We start from the raw sequence: 24,605 nt of genomic DNA, 5'->3' as shown, positions 1-24,605 counted from the left end.
CCTTAAAGGTTGGGCAATCTCGGGAGCGGTCTATATGTGAACCACTGCAGTTTGCACATTTTTCACTTTCCTCGCAGTTAGTGTCATTGTGACCTTCGTTGGCACATCGAGCACAGATCTCCGTTCTCGACTAAGATGTAGTGTGACTATACCTTTGGCATCTGGAACATCGCCGTGGGTTGGGTATGAATGGGCATCCCGAACAGAAAGGTAACTTACTTTAATCTTCTCTGGTGGAACAGGAAAACTGAATGTTAGTATAAGAGGCGGTGTCGGTTCTTCTGTTGCCTTTCATTATACGTTACACTTCTACAAAACCTTGAGTACGAAGTTCATCAACAATTTCACTTAAATTTATTTCCAGAAGGTCACGACAAAAAATTACATCTCGGCTGGTATTTAGGGTCTTGTGGCATTCAGTACTTATGTTTATGCCGTTCATATTGGTGAGACGTAATAGTGAGCGACTCTGCTCATCGTTCAATGTTTCCACCAGAATTTTTCCATCACGTAATTTCTTAATGTTCCTCGGAGAACCAATACAACCCGTAACGCATTTGTTAATCAGGAAAGGTGAGACCTTTTGAAGGGTGCCACCTTCCTGATTATTTCGAATAACAACAAAGCGAACATTCTTACACCTGACACCATCTCCGTCCGCTGTAGCAAGATTATCCTCGTCAGATGAAGCTGACCGAGGCCATTTCACTAGACTGAAATTGGTGGTTTTTACAGATGGACCACCAACCATCATATAATTTGCTGAAGGAACTGAAATTTTGGTCCCACGAGAACAGGCGGTATAATAGACACTCCAGCAGAGCGCATGCGTACTGGAGCTAGAGCTAAATACAACTGGGTTTGCTCTGGTGCCCAGAGGACATCGTTCGAGATTCACTACGTAGAGCCATTCACCCATCGGCACGATAGTTCCCACCTTAGGTTACAGTTGCGTTTCGTAAGATTTCGCAACACCACCGAGTGTAAATGAAAGAGAAAATTGTGTTGGATGTTGTGAAGTTGAGTAAATGTATATGTTGTAATTCGTGTAGTGTTCTTGGTGTAACATATGTGTATAGTGTAAAGTATTCTGCAGCTAAGTGTGTAGTAGTGGGAAGAAAAGCTACAGAGGCTAGGCCCATGGGGACGCCAACCCCCAAAGTCTTAAAGAATAAGACTTCCCGTCGGGAAGTTATTTATAGAGCTTCTATAAAAGTTTATAGATGCTCTAAAAGTTTTAGGTTTAGTGGTAAAAAAAAAACCTATAAAGAAATGACTGCATTACATTATACCAGTAAATTATTGCAATATAAAAATAATTTTTCTTATGAATACGATTAACGTGTTAAACATTGTTATTGCCCTTTAAAAATAAAACTGATTTATAAGCTGTTTAGAAACTGATTATGCAGATCCTACTTCGGAACAGTGATCAATCAGCAGGATTTTTATACGGTATCAGAACATTATTTACAAATATTCCAGAAACTGATTGATAAGCAAGCAGATTAGCAACTCATATCACTTAATAATTTGTTATTATATCATTGTTTCCAGTTTTGTTTTTTAACAAAGATGGTGACTAAAATATTATTGTTAATGTTAAAAAAGTTTGTATCTGATCAAAAGTGTTTAATAAAACGAAATTAATTTTTTTTACAATTTAGATTATTTAAATTCTAAAAAAAAATGTTAGAATTTACTAGTAGATTTAAAATAATTCAAAGAATGTATATAATATTATCCATTGCCCAGGTACATAGATTTAAAATCATAATGTAGGGGAGATATGTTCAAGCAGAAGTATATTATTTTACTAATAGTAATATTTGTTTAATTGATTAATTTTCAACGAAATAAAAATTTTCTTATGGGATATTGTGATAGAATAAGAAAAAATAAATAACTTCTGGGCAGAATAAAAGCACATCACGGAACAATGACTCATTTTCAGCATGAGAGGGCTCCGTTGATGAATTGAAGTAAGCGGTTGACTGAAGATTGAAAAAAATTAGTTTCATTAATTTGAATCTATTTTTTCAAATACCAAATATATAAATGGCAATATTATAAAATTTTCGTCATTTAATTTACTACAATTAAAAATAATTTCGATAGGTATAATTAAATGATAATAAATGATTTTCTACAGCCGAGTAAGTCTGTAGTCGTTTCGATACGATACCATTAAAAAAAAGTTTCTTCTCTCAATAAAGAGAAGTTTTTTTTGTACTATGATTTTTAACAACAGTATTACGGTACTATATAATTTCATAATTTTTATTATTAAAAAATGGAAACAGGGTATTGAAGAAAAGAAGAATTTCTTTTAATACTACCGGGAATCTTGGCTACCTGTTAGGTAGCGTGATAAAGAATCTAATCGGTCTACAATTTTAAACACCAAAACAGCTGTTCAGATAAATTCGAAGCCGTACTGTCATTTTCTGTTTAGCCTCCGGAACAACCGTATTGTATTACTTCAGAGGTTGAATGAGGTTGACATGTATGAATGTAAATGAAGTGTAGTCTTGTACATTCTCAGGTCGACCATTCCTGAGGTTTGTGGTTAATTGAAACCCAACCACCAAAGAACACCGTTATTAAAGCCTTTACTGACATCTGCTTTATCTACGTTAATCAACTGTAATTTTCTATAATAGACAGCTGAGATTTTCATCATTTTATTAAAAACTCATTCTTAATTCAAAAATATATTTCATTGTTTTAGTTCATGGTATAAAAAAACTATAAATTATTATAATTATCAACTTTTTAAATAAAAAATCGAATTTAATATAAAAAACTTGTCTAATATTATCAATCAAAATTCATAGAGTTTTAAGTTTTGTAAGGCCGTTTTAGTGATTATTACCACTGGTCTTATCTGATTTTATCTTGGCTTTTGTGTATTTCATATGAATCGATTATGTCTACTGTTATTTTATGAATATATATTGAATATTAAGGCTATATTGAATATTAAGGCTTCATAAATGGTGAAAATGTAAATGGTTGACTACTTGTATGGAATTCTTTTAACTTTCATTTCATTCCAACTAATACTTCCTGTAAAAAGAAGATTTTTGATAGAATTTGGTAGTATAATACGGATCAATTTCAATTCAGTTGAACTCTTCTTTGCGTGATTAAATAAATTTAATTGAATTGAATTGATCACGTATATTCATTTCTGACAAAAAAATATTTCTTTCTCATTTTTACCGCAATCGTTTAAAACATTCGTTTACAAATTCCATAAAATATATGTATATATGACCAAAAAATAAATAAATAAATTATAATCCTCTAAATAACTCTCTCCCTAAATGTTTGTTTTCTGCAACCAGTTTTCCAGCTACTGCCGTATCTGGTTGTATGCTTATGGGCAAATGAGATTACCGTTACCGGTTTGTCAGGCACGAGATATAGTGCTAGATAAGTATTAATGTACCTGTAAATATGTAGTCTGGAACAGACTCAGGTAGACCAGTCTTGAGACGTGTGGTTAATTGAAACCCAAACAACGAAAAACACCGGTATCTAGCATTTATCTAGTATCTAGACACCGAGTCTAGCCTTCAAATCCATATAAAAGCAACCGTCTATACAGGAACTCGAACCTTAGAACTCTCGACTCAGCTGAAAATCAACTGATTTTGTGAAGATGAGTTTAACCACTAGACTATCTCAGCAGTTTTGCTCTCTCTCTTTATATATATATATATATATATGATAGGCTATATATATATGATAGGATATATATATATGATGATAGGATGATATATATATATATGATATATATATATCTCCTATATATATATATATATATATATATATATATATATGATATATATATATATATATATATATATCTCCTATATATATATATATATATATATATAAAGAGAGAGAGAGAGAGTAAAATAAGAATTATGCTTGGAATTCCATCTTTTAGCTAATTCTATCTATGATGACTTTTTTCAGCGATTACTATTTTTTTTCACTTCATAATAGCGAACATTTAGCAGTTTGGTAGGAAAGGTATTAGGAGACTAATAAAAAAAAAAACAAAAACATTCCTCCTTGTTATAAACGATATTGTAATAACAATACTTGATATTGGATTAACATAGTTTTATATTTTTTTATCATGGTTTTTATATTAAACGTCTCTTATGCGATTCAATAAATAATATAAAAGTATAAATTACTTCTACGGTGAATTTAAATGAAAAAATGTCATTTCGAAAAAAAAACTTCAAATTCTAAATAACTTACCTAAAATCGCTAGGTGGTCAATCCGATCATTACAATAAAGTACGAATCGATGAGAACGGGTTATTAAACCCCAGGTGTCGGCCCAGACTGTTAAAGCACTATAATCAACTATCTGAGAGGAGGTAACCTCACTGGTCGATCATAATCCTGATTATCTTCCTCTTGCATCAATCCTATACCCGAAAAAAATTTTCAATTATTTTATTTTCTATAAATATTTATTTTTTTTAGATACTATTAAGTTTTTATTATATTAAGATTAAGATTATATTAAGTTTTTTTGCATATTTTTTAATATTTAGTTTCCAAAAACTATCTGTGTTTAAGGATAAAAAAAAAAATAAAAAAAAAACATTTATTTTTTATTTGTACTATGGTTAGTATGAAATTAAAAAAAATCTGATGTAGACACTTGACTTCCTTGTACGCATATTAAATTAAATATACACATTTTTTATACACATATTAGATGTAATCTACTTATTTCAGCATTGAATGAAATTAAGTAAGTAAGTAAGTATGTAAATAAGTAAGTAGGTAAGTATGTCTTAAAAAATAATTTAAACTGTCCTGTGGTTCGCAGCTCGAGCGGATATTGAGAGGTTGAAAATTAAGAATTTTAATAATAATAATAATAATAATAATAATAATAATAATAATAATAATAATAATAATAATAATAATAATAATAATAATAATAATAATAATAATAATAATAATAATAATAATAATAATAATAATAATAATAATAATAATAATAATAATAATAATAATAATAATAATAATAATAATAATAATAATAATAATAATAATAATAATAATAATAATAATAATAATAATAATAATAATAATAATAATAATAATAATAATAATAATAATAATAATAATAATAATAATAATAATAATAATAATAATAATAATAATAATAATAATAATAATAATAATAATAATAATAATAATAATAATAATAATAATAATAATAATAATAATAATAATAATAATAATAATAATAATAATAATAATAATAATAATAATAATAATAATAATAATAATAATAATAATAATAATAATAATAATAATAATAATAATAATAATAATAATAATAATAATAATAATAATAATAATAATAATAATAATAATAATAATAATAATAATAATAATAATAATAATAATAATAATAATAATAATAATAATAATAATAATAATAATAATAATAATAATAATAATAATAATAATAATAATAATAATAATAATAATAATAATAATAATAATAATAATAATAATAATAATAATAATAATAATAATAATAATAATAATAATAATAATAATAATAATAATAATAATAATAATAATAATAATAATAATAATAATAATAATAATAATAATAATAATAATAATAATAATAATAATAATAATAATAATAATAATAATAATAATAATAATAATAATAATAATAATAATAATAATAATAATAATAATAATAATAATAATAATAATAATAATAATAATAATAATAATAATAATAATAATAATAATAATAATAATAATAATAATAATAATAATAATAATAATAATAATAATAATAATAATAATAATAATAATAATAATAATAATAATAATAATAATAATAATAATAATAATAATAATAATAATAATAATAATAATAATAATAATAATAATAATAATAATAATAATAATAATAATAATAATAATAATAATAATAATAATAATAATAATAATAATAATAATAATAATAATAATAATAATAATAATAATAATAATAATAATAATAATAATAATAATAATAATAATAATAATAATAATAATAATAATAATAATAATAATAATAATAATAATAATAATAATAATAATAATAATAATAATAATAATAATAATGCCCTGAGGTAGGTAATCCCTACGTCCGGAACACAACATCTACGTTCCACGTCCAGGGCGGTAACAGCCGTACTTATGCACAACATATAGCTGGCTAACGGGGCTCCGAGTAAATTCCTCTGATATGCTTTTCTTTTGACCTGTTTCCACCTTCAGGTCCCCTCATGGATTGGATTTTTTGGCTACCTGCAGGATATGAACAGTTTTATGGATTAGGAAGTGGACATATACCAAACTTAGAGCTGGCGATGTGGCGGCCACGGTCGAAGTTATTTGCAGGTGTAACGGAGACCTTTCGTCGTCCACATGCCCCCCGCGATGGCAAGCATGTAGTTAAGGTGCCCATGTTGTTCGGAGCATGGGAGCCCTGAAAGCCTCGGTGTGTAAGGGCCTGGAGTCAGTGCAGAGACTGCGCATCCGCTCTCTGCCAGGACATATGCCGGTTCCACCGGAGTACCGGAACGGACCTCCAGGGTTGGTAGCCCTGGAGTGGGGGTGTACCCCGGCGGCTAGCCTTACTACAGAAGGGATTTGTTGTTCATGCAAATTGAACAATTAAACGTGGCAGAGGGTTTACGCAAACACCCTCGTTTAGAACCAGCCGTTTCGCCTGAGGCAAAACGGAGAAAAAGTGCGGAAACTAAAAGGATAGAGATTGAGGCTAGAAAAAGCTTACAAAAAGCTTTTTTCAAGAACAATAATGCACCGAAACCTAAATATTTGGTTATTACCAAGGAGGATGGAAATTTTTCGAAGGTGAGTCCTTTTCTCATCGCTCAGGAGATAACCAAATGCGCTGGTGGCCCTGTAAAAGAAATAAGGAAGACCTTCATGGGACTTCATGTTGAGACTGTAAATGATGTCCAGTCTCAAAAGATTTTAGGGCTTAAAAAGATTGGAGAACTGGCTGTGCATGTTGATCCCCACGGTACGCTCAACACCTCAAGAGGTGTGGTCGTCTGTCGGGACCTTCTAAATTGTACGGAACAAGAAATTGTTGAGGAGTTGTCAACGCAGGGAGTCATAGAGTGTCGCCGACTGAACATGAGGAGGAATGGCGAGGTCCTACCTTCAGCCTCTCATGTTCTCACATTTAACCGGCCTACCTTGCCGGAGAAGATTAGAGCGGGGATACATCGATTGGATGTGCGGGCATTTATCCCGCAACCAATGCGATGCTTCAAGTGCCAACGTTTTGGCCACACCACCATCAAATGTGAGAGAACGCAAATATGCGTGTGCGGCGAAGAGGTGCATGAGGGAGAGCCGTGTAAAGAGCCCCCTACATGCATCAATTGCAAGGGACAGCATTCATGTAGATCCAGGAATTGTCCTGTCTACAAAGAAGAAGTAGCTGTGAAGGAAGTTAAAACTCTGCAGAAAGTCAGCTACATCGAAGCCAAAAAGATTGTTAACGCCCGCAAACCCAGAGCAACAACATCTTATGCTCAAGCTGCGGCTTCTGTTCCTGCTCCTGCTCCAATTGCTGTAGATGAAAGTCAGCTCATTAGTAAACTTGCTCCGAACTTGGCTAACATGATTGTAAGAATTATTGACAATAAAATGAAATCTTTCAATATTAAAGATCCAATAAAGCCAAAGATATTAGTACAGCCTCCTCCCGAATATAAAACAGCGAAAGCTGCTCTCGCTCTGAAGAAAACGGACGCCAAAGCAGAATGCCAAGTCCGTCTTAGTGAGATTCTTGATGACAAGAAAACGATAATACCTACAGAGACTGTTATGGAGGCTCCAAAGCCTCCAGCAACTGAGTTGGCCTCTAAACCCCAGAGGCCACAAAAAATCACACAGGGGGGGCGAATGTCCCCCCTCTCAAAGGCGGTTGCCGGTGCTATCCCCGTGTCGGAGAGTGGCCAGGTTGCCGCCTCTCAATCGGCGCCTGAAACCGGCGCCGATCCATGTCCGTCGTCGTCGGCGGCTTCGGTGGTCTCCGACACGGAGACCGGAAGCCTTACAGGCGACGACCTTCTCCGCGAACATGCTGCTGTTCGCAACATGGAGAAGAAGCGAAAAAAAGGATGGCCGAAAGGAAAACCCAGACAATAATTAATTTAAAAATTAGTGAGTCGATAGTACAGTGGAACATCAATGGATGTTTTTCAAACATCCATGAGCTCCAACGCTTGGTACATGATGTAGACCCGATCTGTATATGTCTGCAAGAAACACATTTCCGCCGAAATGAAAATTTTAAATTAAAAGGATTCAATATATTTCGACGAGATCAACCGCCAAATATAAGAGTTAGAGGTGGAGTAGCTATATTAACATCGACTAGAGCTACCACCGAAGCGGTTGTTCTAAACACCAACCTACAAGCGGTCGCCGCTAGAATGAAGCGACCGCTTAAGATCACTGTGTGCAGCATATACTTACCGAATTACGATTCGAATAAGGATGACATAGAAAGACTAATTTTCGAGCTTCCCCCACCTGCTTTACTGGTGGGTGACTTTTTTTTTTTTTTTTTTTTTTTTTTGTCTTCAGTCATTTGACTGGTTTGATGCAGCTCTCCAAGATTCCCTATCTAGTGCTAGTCGTTTCATTTCAGTATACCCTCTACATCCTACATCCCCAACAATTTGTTTTACATACTCCAAACGTGGCCTGCCTACACAATTTTTCTCTTCTACCTGTCCTTCCAATATTAAAGCGATTATTCCAGGATGCCTTAGTATGTGGCCTATAAGTCTGTCTCTTCTTTTAACTATATTTTTCCAAATGCTTCTTTCTTCATCTATTTGCCGCAATACCTCTTCACTTGTCACTTTATCCACCCATCTGATTTTTAACATTCTCCTATAACACCACATTTCAAAAGCTTCTAATCTTTTCTTCTCAGATACTCCGATTGTCCAAGTTTCACTTCCATATAAAGCGACACTCCAAACATACACTTTCAAAAATCTTTTCCTGACATTTAAATTAATTTTTGATGTAAACAAATTATATTTCTTACTGAAGGCTCGTTTAGCTTGTGTTGTAAAATCTAGTTGGGCACCTCCCCTTTTTATTGCAATCGACTGAACCAAAAACATCCAAAAATGCCCAATTCCAAAAAAAAAAAATAGATTTTGGACTTTTTCTGAACTGCAGTAATAAGCCCTCATTGTGAAAGCTTTTCAAGGATATATCATAAGTCGTACTTATTTTCATTGGTTCCAGAGTTATACCTAAATAAAATTTAATTAATGAAATTTTTGGATATTACAGGGGAAGGTATATAGATTCGAATCAGACTTCATCTTTTTTTTTTCTTTTTTTTTAATTTAAATATGTTGATTTGTTAATAATTATTGGCCTCTAAGTGTGAAAAAAGATGTACGAAAAATAATAATAATAAAAAAAGTAAATATGAAAGAATATCAGAACGTATTAATGAAATAAAATTCATTCATTTACATTTAAAAAAAAAAAAAAAAAAAAAAAAAATGTGTATGAAATTTAATGGGCATACAATGTAGTGTCCACATCAGATTTTTTTTTGTGGGGGGAAATCGATGCTGTTATGTAATTGGTTGGAAATCCAAAACCGCAGCAGGAAATGGAACTGCTGACCTGCATTCTTCAAGACTCTCTGCAAAAGAACCTGATTTATTCACTTAAAAATATTCAGAAAATACTAAAACTATTTTCCTATGTGAAATAAATACTAATTCTAATGGATTAAGAAAAAATGCTAATTCCTGAAAAATCTTGCAAAATACTTAAACACTGTGGATCCCAAATTTTTTTGATTTTCGAAAAGATCCAAATTTTCCAAAGGCGCACTATGTAAAATTTTATCAAGTACACTTAGTGAAATTGCCAATAATTTTTTGAAAGGTAAAAATAAATAATACACAGTTTATGTCACGGAAAAATATAATTGAACAAATTCAGCTAGGTATAAAAATAACTGTAATGGATGAGTCTCTTGATCGCCGTATATTTTCTCAAATCATAAAATTATACTGGACACACCCTCATTTCCTTCTCCACATTGATTTTAGAGTGATAATTAGATTTTATTCGAGTAATTGTTGAAAACCCAGCTTCGCACAAATGAATCACGAGTGGAACTAAAATTCTCTGTCACTTAGGAGTGGATATTCCTTTTTTACTCACTCCAAAATTCAGGTTATATAATGCTGCTAAATTTTTTTTTCAACGATTGTCAGAAGATAACTCAATCAGATTCTCTTCTTATGGCGCAATAAATTCAGAAAGAGCAGTGACATTAAGTGGATCTTGAATTCATGCGGATTTATTGATATTATCTTTTTGAAAATACTTTGAAACCAGCTGCTAAGCTGTGATTAATGTTCTTCAAACTTAGACTAATTATAAAATTTCATATCTCAAGCGAATCAACTTTATAGGAGGTCAAAAATTGTTGCAACAAGGGAAAATATTCCTTGCGTAAGTTTTCATTAATTTTTTCCACATTAAAATTTTTTTTTTGTAAAAGCTAATATTTTCTCAGTCGATTTTAAAAGGTGTTGCTAACCTTCAGGAGAGTTTCAGAGATTTAAACTTTTCAAAAATAACGTTTAAGTATTCTTGTTTTATCGATAATCCTCATTCATAAACTGGTCTGTATACATGTGTTCTTCCTCTTTAAGAAAAATACAAATTTCTTGTTGCAGTTCAAACGTACGAGACAGTCCATTAGCACAAGAAAACCGTCGCGAAGTGCTATATTACAAGACGTATTAGAATTTTTTATTCTTACGTAGCTTTTTGAAAAATCTTGCCTTCAACTGCTAAGTGCTTTAAAATTTACGACATTCACTACATATTACAGACCTGGTTCAATGTAGGATTGAGATATTTTGACGCGAGTGCTTCCCTGTGAATAACGCAGTCAGTCCTCGTGCTTCAGAGGCATTGATACGAATAAAAGTCTAAAATTCTCCATTACAGTCAGAAATAGAACGAGCAATATCAGTACAGACATCATCGTACTTAGGCTATTTCAAACTGTATTCGGATATAAAAGCATCAAGAATCTCGGAACAAGTAGCCTTTGCTCTAGGAGTGATACTTTTACCGAAGAGATGCTGTACAACGATATTGCCAACTCTAAATCGTACAAAAAAATCATATTGTTATTATCCGTAGCCTCATTCAAGTACAAGCCAAATTTCTTCCCTTAAATCGGCCACAAGCCAAATTTCTTTTTCAATTAATTAATGATTGAAAAAGAATCTTATATTTAGCGATTTTATGTGCTACCTTTTAACGTCCTAGCAAAGCTATCTCGGTGTACATGCCTGCTGTTAAAAACTACTCTTTTGTTGATTTAATTAATTTAGCTTCCAGTTAATGTAGTAAAAAAAATTGTACTTACTACGCTGAGATGAGTGGTTTTTTAAATGACGTTTTAACTTGCTAACGTGTATTCTGGGCAAAAACTTTCATACACAGAATAAAATAGTCATTGATTTCTGTCGAAGTAAAATGAAAGTCTAAAGGCTGTCAAAATATTTTGATTTTAACACCTCATCACATTTTTTTCACTGGTTGGCGATGTCTCTGCTTCATTTTAAAACTCATAACGCTTATTACTCTTTAGTAAAAACCGATCCATTTTTCAAAATTCATGTAAGAAAAGATTCTTAAAAAACCTCACTTAATTATAACAATATTCTGTAGATAAAATTTCCAAAAACTAATTAAACAGTAAAACCGTGAGAAATCAACATATTTTTATATAAAAAACAAAGTACCAGAAAATTCGAGAAACTAATAAACAATCGAGAAACTAGTGTCGATTATAAGTGTTACAATTAACAGAGACTTCCGTAAAGTTCTTTTGATGTCATGGCGTAAACATCCATTTAAATTTCTGTATTAATCTACGACATATATTAACTATATTTGTTGTAAAAAATAATTATAGTTAATGTCCATCGGAAATAAAAACGGTGATTATTTAAGAAAATTTCAGTTAAAACTGTTTTTTTTTTTTTGAGGGCGAAAAACGTCTACGCGTTATCATCGCCCGGATTATTTAATGAAAAAGAATAAATAAAAGAAATTAAACCTAATCTAAAGGATAAATAATAAAACTTAAAACTAATATCACAGGTAAAATCGAAAATAAAATCAAAAGTAAATACAATTTAACAAGGTCCGAGATTGGTGTAAAAGGCCCATTCTCAGATAACAAAAGGACTAAAAAAAAAACTAAAAAAAAATTTAAAAAAACTAACATAAAACTTAAAACTAGGTTAAAACCTAAAATAATAAAATTAAATAAAACTTAAAACTAATACAAACTATATAAGAAACAATTAAAACTAAGTTAAAAAAAAATTAAAAAAGTGAAATAAAACTTAAAACTATTATATTTAAAGAATTACTACTAATATCACGGACGAAGTTTTTAAAACATAAAGGCAAAAATAATACAAAAAAACTATATAAAATTTAACAAATTCCGATAGGGAGTGTAAAAGGCTCCCTACTCGGATAACAAAACACAGAACCACAAATATTAAAAATAAAAAAACAAACTTATTAAAAACTCTTCCAGCGCTAAAAATATCCGCGACAATATTACATTTTATTTTATTAACTCAGCACTACGCAAAAACAGAAACATCCGGTTTAAAACTTTATTATCATTGCACAAGACACCATGAATATTTCTGGGTAGTTTAAATTTACGACGCAACGCTACATAACATATGCAATCCACGAGTATGTGGCGCACAGTCATGCGGCAGTTGCATCGCGTGCATACGGGTGCGTGTCCTCCTGACATCAGGTGCTCGTGTGTAATCCTCATAAGTCCGGTCCGCAATCGACAGAGGACTACTTCCTCACGCCGAGTTTTTCACATGAAGAGTCCCGTAACAACACAGAATCTTTAATCTGCCGGAGTTTATTATTTACGGTAGCCATCCAGTCAGCTTGCCACTTTGGTCTTAATTTACATAATTAGTAAAATCAGAAGTAGCAACTCGGGAGTGAAAGAAGGTTGATTACATGCATCTTTGGCAGCGGAATCTGCATGGTCATTACCTGGAATCCCTATGTGGCTAGGGATTCAGCAAAAACTAACTTCTGTATTGCGATTATTCAACTCAGCAATTGCGTTGTAAATTTCAATGACGATAGGATGTTTTGGAATAAAAGTTTTTTATGGCTTGGGGAGCACTATACGTGTCACTGCAAATAAGAATGTTTCTGTACTTAGGGTTGATGATATTCTTATTTATAGCGAATAGTTCAGCGGTAAACACACTCGTATTACCGGGTAGACCAAACACATAAGTTCTTTCATTGACAACAAACGCACAACCAACGGTATCGTTTTGTTTCGATTCATCAGTGTATACCACCACGTTTGGGTTCATCTTGGAGAGAACACACAGAAACATTTGCTGGAAGACAGTAGGTAGTGTTGATTGTTTATTGTATGTCGTAAGGTCAAAAGTAAAATTTATAAGGTTTATTCCCCACGGAGGATATGAGCCCGGATACGTTGGAAAGAATGACGGTGTGTCAACATTTATATGCTGCAGCAGACGTCGTGTACGGACACCTACAGGTGCAGTACAACGTGGATGGTCCTCATACTTTCCTAAATTAGGATTACTGAGTCAAAAGCTGGGTGATTTGGTTGTCCTTTGAGACGAGCAAAATAAGATAATAAAAGCTGGTCTCGTCTATCCTAAAGTGATGGTTCACCACAGTCTACTAGTAAGCTTGCGACAGGGCTTGACCTAAACATGTCTGTGGCAAGCCGCAGGAAAGCATGATTTACACCATCCAGCATTTTAAACACGGTTTGACGAGCTGAAGAGTAGGCGATACAACCATAATCTAAACGGGAACGAACAAAGGAATATTAAAAACTTATCATACATGACAAATCGGCTCCCCAATTGATGTTACTAAGGACTCGCATCATATCTAAAACCTTAGAACATTTTATTATTAATTCTTTTTTATGTTTGACCCAAGTAAGACGACTATCAGAAAATAAACATAAAAGCTTGACGTAAGGAGATATAGCAATAAGCTCTCCGTTCAGAAAAAACTTGAGGAATAGAAGGGTTTCGTAGCCGAGAAAAGACTACACATTTCGTTTTGTCGGATGAAAATGTGAAACCAGTAATCCTGGACCAAGCATCAAGGTGAGATATAGTGTTCCGTAGTAAGGTCTCTGCTGCGGGTGTTGAACGGCTCGCTACGTAAATAGCAAAATCGACAACAAATAGAGAACATGAGACAAGAGCTTGCACACAATTGGTAATACTGTTTATGGCTACAGAAAATAAGGTAGCACTTAATACACTACCTTGAGGCACTCCATTCTCCAAGAGAATGGAGAATGGCTCTACCTGAGAGGGAATCGTCCACACGAACACGAGATATTCGGTGATTTAAGAATCTCCGGATAAAAGCAAGCATATTGCCCTTGATTCCTCATTCTTTGAGGGTGTAAGAATACCATGTCGCCAGGCCGTGTCTTACGCATTTTTATATATCAAAGAAGATAGCGACGAGGTGCTGGCGGTTAGGAAGGCGTTTTGTATGTCTGTTTCCATTGACACTAAATGTTCAATGGAAGATCGTCCTTGTCGGAAACCACACTGTTCCGAAGAAAGAAAGCTATGTTTCTCCAAGTACCATGGAAGCCTGTAATTGTTTATAATATACAATAACCAATTTATGATAATAAATCATTTATAATGATGTAATTAAAAGTTTACTGTATTCGTAAAAATCATTAAACTGCATTTAAAAAAATCATGTGTTTCTAATTCATTTTAAGAAATTAAATCAATATTCTCTTAGACTTTACATTTCATATTGTATTTCTTTAAGTTGTAAATTATATTATGAACCAAAGATGAAGAAGTAAAGTATACTGATTTTGTTCAAATAGCTAAAAATGTGTGATTTTACGCATATTCAAAACGACTTTACATCGAAATCATAGATCTGCAGTTAATTACTGATGATCATATTTTTACTATTAATTTCTTGAGTGATTCGTTTTATAAACGTTTTTATTAAATTAGCAATAAAAATGTCCTTATCCATTGATATTTTGCAACAACAAAGAAATATTATCTGATTTGAATCTGTGAGTTAAAAGCTTATTTCAGTCGTTGAAATTCAATAAGTCCTCTATTTCAGTAGTAATTAACATAAAACTGAACAATCCCAATTTTGGTGATATTAAAAATGATTATACTTATGGTTTTTATTTTTATATAAATCTAAAGTATGTGTAATTAAAACCTTTAAACTGTCCTTAAAAACTATGGTGGTGCATCGTAGTATAAGCACTAAATAAAAATAAAAATGTTATTCACAGATATATATGATAGCCGTTGCTAATGATTGTAAACATTTGCCAAATTAGCACTTTAACTGAACGGTATTATACATAAATAATATAAGTAAAATAAGGTCGCTTATTTTTTAACGTAGTAATTGCCTTCTGAGTGTTGCTTTAAATATTTAGCTATATTATTTTGTTTGTAATATTTTTTTCGTTTGATGAATTAATTCACCACAGAAGCGTTGAAACTTGTACGTGGAAATAAGGAAATGAAATTTTTGCGTATAAAAAATGCTATGTCTGACTGAAATTTGAACCCGGGAGTATCGAATGTAAGGCCGAGATGATATTCCTCCAACAACGATATCGGCATTGTATTATGTAAGGTAAGTTGTAAGGATGAATTGTTACAGATAATCAGTTGTTGGGATTCTGACTGATTACAAGTTGAATGTAAATGTTTAGCTGGTTACATTATCTCTCTGATCAACGGTTTTTATTGAATTTGGATGTTGCATTAGGCAATTACTAGATTAATTTTTTATAGAAAGTTTTAAAAAGAGTTTAGTAATTAATTGTTTGACATAAAATATACATTTTCAGTCATAAATAACATAGCTTACAGTGCGTGGTAACAGCCACAATGGCAAGAACTATTGAAAAATAAGGTTTGGTTACACATTTTTAAGGAAAGTACATTTTAGAGCTACGTTAGATTAATAATTTGATTACACTATTCAAGCTAGTCGAAGTTGATAAAGATTGAATATTTACATTAATAAAAGCCAGGGCATCCGTAATTGATATGCTTCGTTTCGTGAAAATGTGTTGGCACATTTAAAACCTTTAGAGTAAATGGGTGGACTAGCAAAGGTTGGAATAGGAAATATCTGTAAGTTTTTCAATAAAATAATACCACAAAGTTGGTTTTGCCTAAATCGTTGTGGATTAGAAATAATAAATGTTATGTAAAAAAGAATATGTGGTGAGGATTCAGAGCTGCCAACGGATGTTAACGAAGCCACAAAATAGTATTTCATTTGGTATATGAAGCGATAAATAATAAATAACAGCAGAAAAAAATGTGTTGTCGAATGTGAAGAATGACTAGTTTGATAGTGAGGAAAGGAAGGAAATATATCTTCATATTATAATGTTTATTTAGGTATGGTTAGGACCGAATATACGTTGCTAGCAACAATTTAAATGATTACGTCAAAATATGAAATAACCTTCTTACGGGATTGGAGGAAAACATAAGAGTAATAAAAATCTGAAGGAATTTTGGAATTGTAACATAATTCAAAAATTTATGTCCCATTTATTAAAAATTTTATTTGTGATCAAGGATTTACGCATCAGAGAATTTAACGTGTTCTAAAAAATTTGCTTATTTCTAATTTTATATATGATCCGACTGCATACATAGGAGTTCTCTATGCTGATTTTGATGTAGAAGGAGATTTTCAACTTGCGGGTTTGAATAAAATAATAAAGACCTGGGACTAGATATGATCCTGAATGCATTTTATAAACACGGTTACGATGAATTTTTTGGTTTTGATTTTAAAATGTTTTAAAACAATTCCAACGAAGGAATTAATCTGTATCATTCACGAAATCATAATGTTTCCGGTCTGTAAAAAGAAGTAACAATGTAAGTCATTACAGTAATATTTCATGTATGGATGGATATGTTGGAAAAGTTTTTATGTAGATTTTGCTACAAAGGTTAGAAAAATGAGGTAATAAGTCAGAAATTTTAGAAGAATAATTTTAAAGTATTTCAATATTAATAATATTTTTGAGCTGTTTTAATACAATAATTTAAAGGTTTTGATTTGGTTAATGGAAATGAATTATTTTATTGTTGTTTAAATATCTGTCTAATAAATCTATTAATAGTTTGCAACATGGAAATACGGAATCATTTATACGGCTCCAGGCGGGGAATACAACACGAGGGTTTAAAGAGACAACAGGTTTAAACAGGGTTGCTTAATATCTGATCTCCATTATTACTCGCTTTATTTACGTATGATTTACATAGGGATTAGGAAGATATATCAATTTGTATCTTTTGATGTTTCAAATGTTTATTTACAATCGGTTACAATATTGTCAGAACATTAAGTAAATTTTATCACGTATATTACATAAGGTAGTTTTGAAGAACTGTACTATAAGCAGTATAGCAGAATACAATAGTAATAACAGGGATCACAAAGATAACCGATTGATGAAACTCTTAAAGAAGAAAAAATAAAAAAAAACGAAAAACAGACAGAGAGGAAGGAAATTGATTAGATCAAAAAGTGATCAAAAGAATTGATTAATAAAAAAAAAAACCAGTGATTGTAATTACACTACAGAGTTAATGAGATCAAGAATGTGTAGCCAATTAAGTTTTCTGGTATCGTCATCGTTGTCTAGAGGTTTACGGCTAATTGGTTAATGTGGTCATTTAGCCGAAGTTCATATTTCAAATTTAAAGTTGTATTTCTTCATTCACGTACCACAGACCAAAATATTCATGGGTTTCACTGTTTTTAGCAAACCACGGTGCCTCAGCTATACACCTCGCTAGTTTGTTCTGTAAAATTTCAACATTAGTCTTGTTCGTTGTTCCCAATATTTGGATTTCATATGTCCATATTGGCTTCAAAATTGCTGTCTATAAAAGTAGCTTATTAAAAAGTTAACAGACAAATATAACATCGTCCTGCCTAGCAACCTGTACATTTCCTTGAACTACATCTTAAGTTACTTTCTTTTCTCTCTCACGTGAAACTTCCACCTCAAACGACTATCTAGATGAAGACCCAGGTATCTTACACACACAATATGCGTAATTATAATTCCGTCAATGTAAACCTGTGGGCAGTCAGTCTCCTCTCCTCGTTACGAATGTCACGTGTTCGACTTAGCTTGATTAATCGTAATCATCTATGTACCCTGCTACCAACTCATTAAATTTAATTCGGATGTAAATTAATTGAGCCACAGTTGGGTTGCCACCAACAGCCAGAATAGTCCTGTCATCGGCAAAAAAGCGACAGTGATTCCATATTCAACCGGAAGGTCGGTGGTGAAGAAACAATATCAGACAGGTCCCAAAACTATGAAACCCCCAACATAGTATCGAAGAACGCAGATAATGCTTGATTATATTTTATCTCGAAGAAATGCTCATTCATGTAGAACAAGGTAATTAAGGGAAAACAAGGTATGATGTTGCATTAATATAGGTTTAATACTTACCGGTTTGGTCTAGTGGTGATCGCGTCATTGCAAATCAGCTGAATTCGAACTCAAGAGTTGCAAGTTCAAATTCTAGTTTGAGAATGTTTCTTTTTTAACCTATGTAAAAGTTCACGCAGCCAGACCCTGTCAAAGGCTTGCTGGACATCTAAGAAGACTACCGACTCTTCTCCTCTAAGTTCCTGCTGATGACGTTAACAATCCTGCGCGTTTGCTCAACAGTGAAGTGACCACTATAGAAACTGAATTGGTGATTGGAATTACGTGACTCTGCTCCAGAATAAGCCACATGCTTCAAAAAAATAACTTCTCTAATACATTCGATAAATTAGGCAACAGGATTATGGGTCTGTACGAGGATACGCTATCAGCAGGTATAACGGGAATTAATTGTAATACAATATAATGTTGCATTAATGTAGATTTAGTACCCACCGGATTGGTCTAGTGGTGATCGCGTCTTTGGAAATCAGCTGATTTCGAAGTCGAGAGCTCCAGGCTTCAAATCCAAGTAAAGGTAGTTTTATACGGATTTGAAACTAGATAGAGGATACCGGTGTTCTTTAGTGGTTGGGTTTCAATTAATCACATATCTGAGAAATGGTCAACCTGAGATTCTACAAGACTACACTTCATTTACACTTATACATATCATCCTAATTCATCCTCTGATGTAATTCCCGGAGACTAAACAAAAAAAAAATAGGTTTAATGGCATTAATTATACTTCGGACCGCGTGATCGTGTTTCTCAAGCTCTCCTTTAACAACGTCGATCGAAACGGAATAGTGTAAGTTCCTTCGTACAATCCGGAGGCACTTTCGTTCTTTCTAGTGCAGGTATGTCCAATCAGATTGTGCTCACGTACCAAGTCAATTATCCGTTATAGATGTAAAATCTTTAGAGATAGTACGTAGTTGATTGGGGCTGAATACTCTTACGCTGTAGTCACACATTTAAGTACCATTTCAATTAATTCATACAGTCGGATAACACCGGTGATGCAGAACAGGACTACAAAGGGAGCTTAATCACGTTCTTTTGACAGGCATCGACGTTACCATCCTCCGTCGGGAGGACCTGAAAACGTTGGTAATGGCAATTTGGTTGCACTAACGGGAGAATTTTATATCTTTGTAGAGAAAGTTATATCTTTTTTGATGGCCGCAAAACTGCAACCATCTGCTGTGGTATAGAGCTATCTGCGAGTCTGCGGTGAGAACATTAGTTTCATTGGCACATCAAACACAAAATTGTCTCTAATAAATTTGAGACGGGACTTTTATGTTGGATCCTTTTTCGAGGGCATTGAGGGCTACGCTTTCTAGACGACAGTGACAGAGACCACTAACTGTCACCTTATCCTCTTCAATTAGAATCTCCTCCTTAAGTTATAGATAAACACAAAATAAATTTAGAACGGAGAAGTAGAAAGTTAAATAAATAAATAAAAACCGGTTACTTGACACAATATCCTGTTGAATTGAGTTATACAATAATCCTCATCCTCGAAACACTTTTTTACACACAAAAAACAACAAAAATTCAGGAGAAAAATGTAAACAAATTTCACGTTATGGTAGTAGCTGATCCCTACAATTTGTGATTATCAAATTTTGTGTGGATCCGGTGATTCTTTCATCGTATCTGCGAACATCTCAGCTTGAGATTAATACTTTAGCAGAGTATTTGCTTGGTGACAACTAAAAGCAAACAATGAAGAAATCATGGTAAGAAATTATGGTATTTTAACGGGTTGACCAATTAAGTATCGTAGAATGAGTAGGACGTATTGGTATAAAGCATTGTAACGATAAACAGATACAATTACGTCAGAATAATCCTTGTGTTCCTGTTCTTTTAAGATATTTCAGATTTATTATAATAATTGAACATGTAAATGCTATATAAAATATGCTATGTAAATGTTATATGCTTTATAAAATTATTTTACATGGGTTATTGTGGTTGTTGTATTATTGTTACCGTGGCTTTGCTATCAGCTGACTTTCTTTTTTTTTTGTGAAATTAGTGATAAAAGTTATCTAATTTTAATCGTGGTTGTTAATAAGTAACAACGTATGTGATGTAATATAAAAAATGAATTCATCTACCTTTTATTGCATTCCAATTTTTTGGAGAGTTTTCCGTCTTAGTTTTAACGAAACTAAGCCAAACAATAAAACTTAAAGGAATTTCTTATCAATAAGTTAAATAAAATAAATAATAATCTTCTTCTATTTCCTTTCTATTTTATTTTGTTTTCCTTTATAATGATTTTCCTTTTATAAGCCAATAATAATAATAATAATAATAATAATAATAATAATAATAATAATAATAATAATAATAATAATAATAATAATAATAATAATATATATATATATATATAATGTAACAACATAATACTGTACTGTAGTTTGTTCATCTGGCAGATAGTCTTCCTCAATGCAAATAATATTTTCTTTTTAAAACACCTGTAATTGATACAAAGTACAAACAAACAATTATGCCAAACAGTTGCTGAAAGCACACGTTCAAAAAGAGTTTACAAATATTATTTTTTTAAAATCCTGCACATTTTTACTGTAGTAATATACGTATTATATAGTTGTAATTGTAGTTGTATTTTTTTTTTCTTTGAATTTTTATGGGCATCGACTGCTAAGGTCATTAGCCCTCGTCATAATCTTTAAAAGAAACTACTATCACCATCTGGTTCGTCATATGTAAGGGTGTAAAGGGCCCTTACATTTTATTTAAAAGCACAAACTACACAAAACATTTAAGACATAAAGACAAGGACAATCACAAACACTTATGGGGTGTAAAGGGCCCCAATATTAAAATTTGAGATAGGTTCTCAAAAGACCATTAAATTTAAATTAAAATTATAACTTATCATACCACATCTTTCCTTCTTTCTTCTACGAGTCTCATTTATAGTTCGTTTAAGCATCCTCGGGGCGACCAGAACCGCCGTTGAGCAGTATATCAGTCGCGCCGGGGTGCCGTGGCAGTTGAATCCTACTTATAAATAGGCTATAGGCATGCACAGCGTACACCCACAGCCTCGCGCCCTCAATCCACCCTTGAGGGTCCCCCATGTCATCATCGGACACACCCCGACTCACTGCTCTTGAATGAAGGTGAGCCAAAATGGCCTAGGCAAGAGGGCTACCTCCCGTCACTATACGTGCCACGTTTCGAGACTCCCTTATATATATATGCATGCATTTAAAATTAAAATTAAACTTATCAATACCATTTTTTCTTTATATATATATATATATATATATATAAACTACCGCTTAAAGTTTCTTTTGTCGCAGCTTTAAACATTCATTTTATAGACTTTTAAGAAGTCCACTGGCGTGTAAAAATGCAACTATATTTTCTTCGTTTCCATTATCCAGATCAGCACTAATATTATTTCTAAGACGGAACCTCTTTCTGAGGTCCTCATATATGGTACACTCTTCTATTAGATGCTTGATTGTCAGTGTTTTATTACAAACACCGCACATTGGTCTCACTTCGCCGGTTAACAAATATAAATTTGTTAATCGCGTGTGATCGATTCTAAGTCTGGTCACCGCTACTTGTTCACGGCGAGTCAACTTAAAGTCGCTTTTCCATTTATAAGGAGAAGTTTTAACTGAGTTTAATTTTGTATTTAAACTCCTCCATTCAGCGTTCCACTTGCTTCTTACTATGTTTGTTAGACGGTTTTTAACATCTGCCACTCTTACAGCAAATGCATCCAAATCATCGCAGACTGTTGCCTTTCTGGCAGCTTCGTCTGCTATTTCATTACCTGTAATACCAGCATGCCCCGGAGTCCATACAAATACGCATCGCTGTCCTCGTTGTTTTAATATGTATAAAATGGACAGGATGTTTTCAATTAGGACATCCTTAATGTTCTTGTTCCGAATTGCGACAAGTGCACTTAATGAATCGGAACATATTAGCACTCTCTCTTCACATAGTGTTCAGTGTAGCGAAGAGCTTGCTGAATTGTAGTGAGTTCTGCCGTGTAGACACTGGCCACATCTGGCAGTCTCCAAAAGTGGGCTTCTTCATTTACATATATCGAGCATCCAACACCATGTTCGGTTTTAGAACCGTCAGTATAAATTCCAATATATTCTTCGTAACTACTGACGGTTGCCAAAAATTCTTGCTGGATGATCACTGCTGGTTTCTTTTTGATTTCTCCTTGAGAGAGATCCAAACTTGTATTAACCGCTGGCAAAAGCCATGGCGGTATTTCTCTAGTAGAAATCGCTAGTGTCTCTTGTAAAGCAATTTCATGTTTTCTTCTTAATTCGTGATACCTAATTCCGGCTGGTCTGGAATAGGTAGCACGATGTTCATATACTGCAGCAATAGGATGAATCGTAAACAATTTATTATTTATATGAGCAGGGAAAGCCCATACATTTGCTGCATATCTTAGCAAAAGGATCTCTCTTCTATAATGTAGTGGCATTATTCCGGCTTCGGACATCAGACTAGCCGCCGGATTGTGCGGAAAGCGCCTGTTGCGTATCTTATTCCGCTTTTATGAACTACGTCTAACTTTCTTAAGTGCGACTTTCTAGCGGATGAATATACGATACATCCGTAATCTAGTTTAGATTGAACCAATGCTTTATACAATCTCAATAATGTCTCCTTTTCTGATTTTGCTGATTTCTACTGGAATGGCTAATATCAATTTATTAATGGCTATGGTAAACAAGGTACCGCTCAACGGCGAACCCTGCGGTAAGCCATTTTCCAAGATTCTTTCACATGAATATTCATTGTTGACGCGTAATTGGAAGGTACGGTCATTCATATAGTTGCTGAGCAGTATGGGCAGATTGCCACGATTTCCCCATTCATGTATCTGGAGCATTATACCATGAGGCCACGTCATATCGAAAGCCTTCTGAAGATCAAAGAAGACTCCGACACAATGTTTCCTTGTAATAAAGCTGTTATATATAATGTCCTCTAAGCTGATCATTTGATCGGTGGTAGAATGATATTGCCGAAAACCTGCTTGATACGGTGATATCAGGTTTTCTTTTTCCAGAACCCAGACGAGTCGATTATTAATCTTTTTTTACAATATTTTCCCCAGGGATGGGATATATTGTTCTTGTAACATCAGTTACAATTTGCACCGGGAAATGATCGCTTCCATGCAGATCGTCTATGACATGGAAGCTGTACCTCGGTGCTATCGATCCGCTTGTAAGTGCAAGATCTATACAGGACGTCGATCCATCTCTGGCATTGAAAAAGGTTCCTGATCCGTGGTTTAATATAATAAGTTCTGAATTCATCAGGAACCCTTCCAGTTCTCTTCCACAGGGATCTACTCGATCCGATCCCCAAAGAGAATTATGAGCATTAAAGTCACCCACCAGTAAAACAGGTGGGGGAAGCTCGGAAATTAGTCTTACTATGTCATCCTTATTCCAATCAAAATACGGCAAGTATATGCTGCAGACAGTGACCTGAAGCGGACGCTTCATTCTAACGGCGACCGCTTGTAGGTTAGTGTTTAGAACAACCGCTTCGGTGGTAGCTCTAGTCGATGTTAATATAGCTACTCCACCTCTAACTCTTACATTTGGCGGTTGATCTCGCCGAAATATATCGAATCCTTTTAATTTAAAATTTTCATTTCGGCGGAAATGCGTTTCTTGCAGACATATACACATTGGGTCTACATTATGTACCAAGCGTTGGAGCTCATGGATGTTTGAAAAACATCCATTCATGTTCCATTGTACAATTGACTCGCTAATTTTTAATTAAATTATTGTCTGGGTTTTCCTTTCGGCTATCCTTTTTTTCGCTT

Source organism: Lycorma delicatula, chromosome 1 (assembly GCF_047948215.1).
Source record: "Lycorma delicatula isolate Av1 chromosome 1, ASM4794821v1, whole genome shotgun sequence".
Classification (NCBI taxonomy): Eukaryota; Metazoa; Arthropoda; class Insecta; order Hemiptera; family Fulgoridae; genus Lycorma; species Lycorma delicatula.
Note: the sequence above shows the minus strand (reverse complement) of the source record.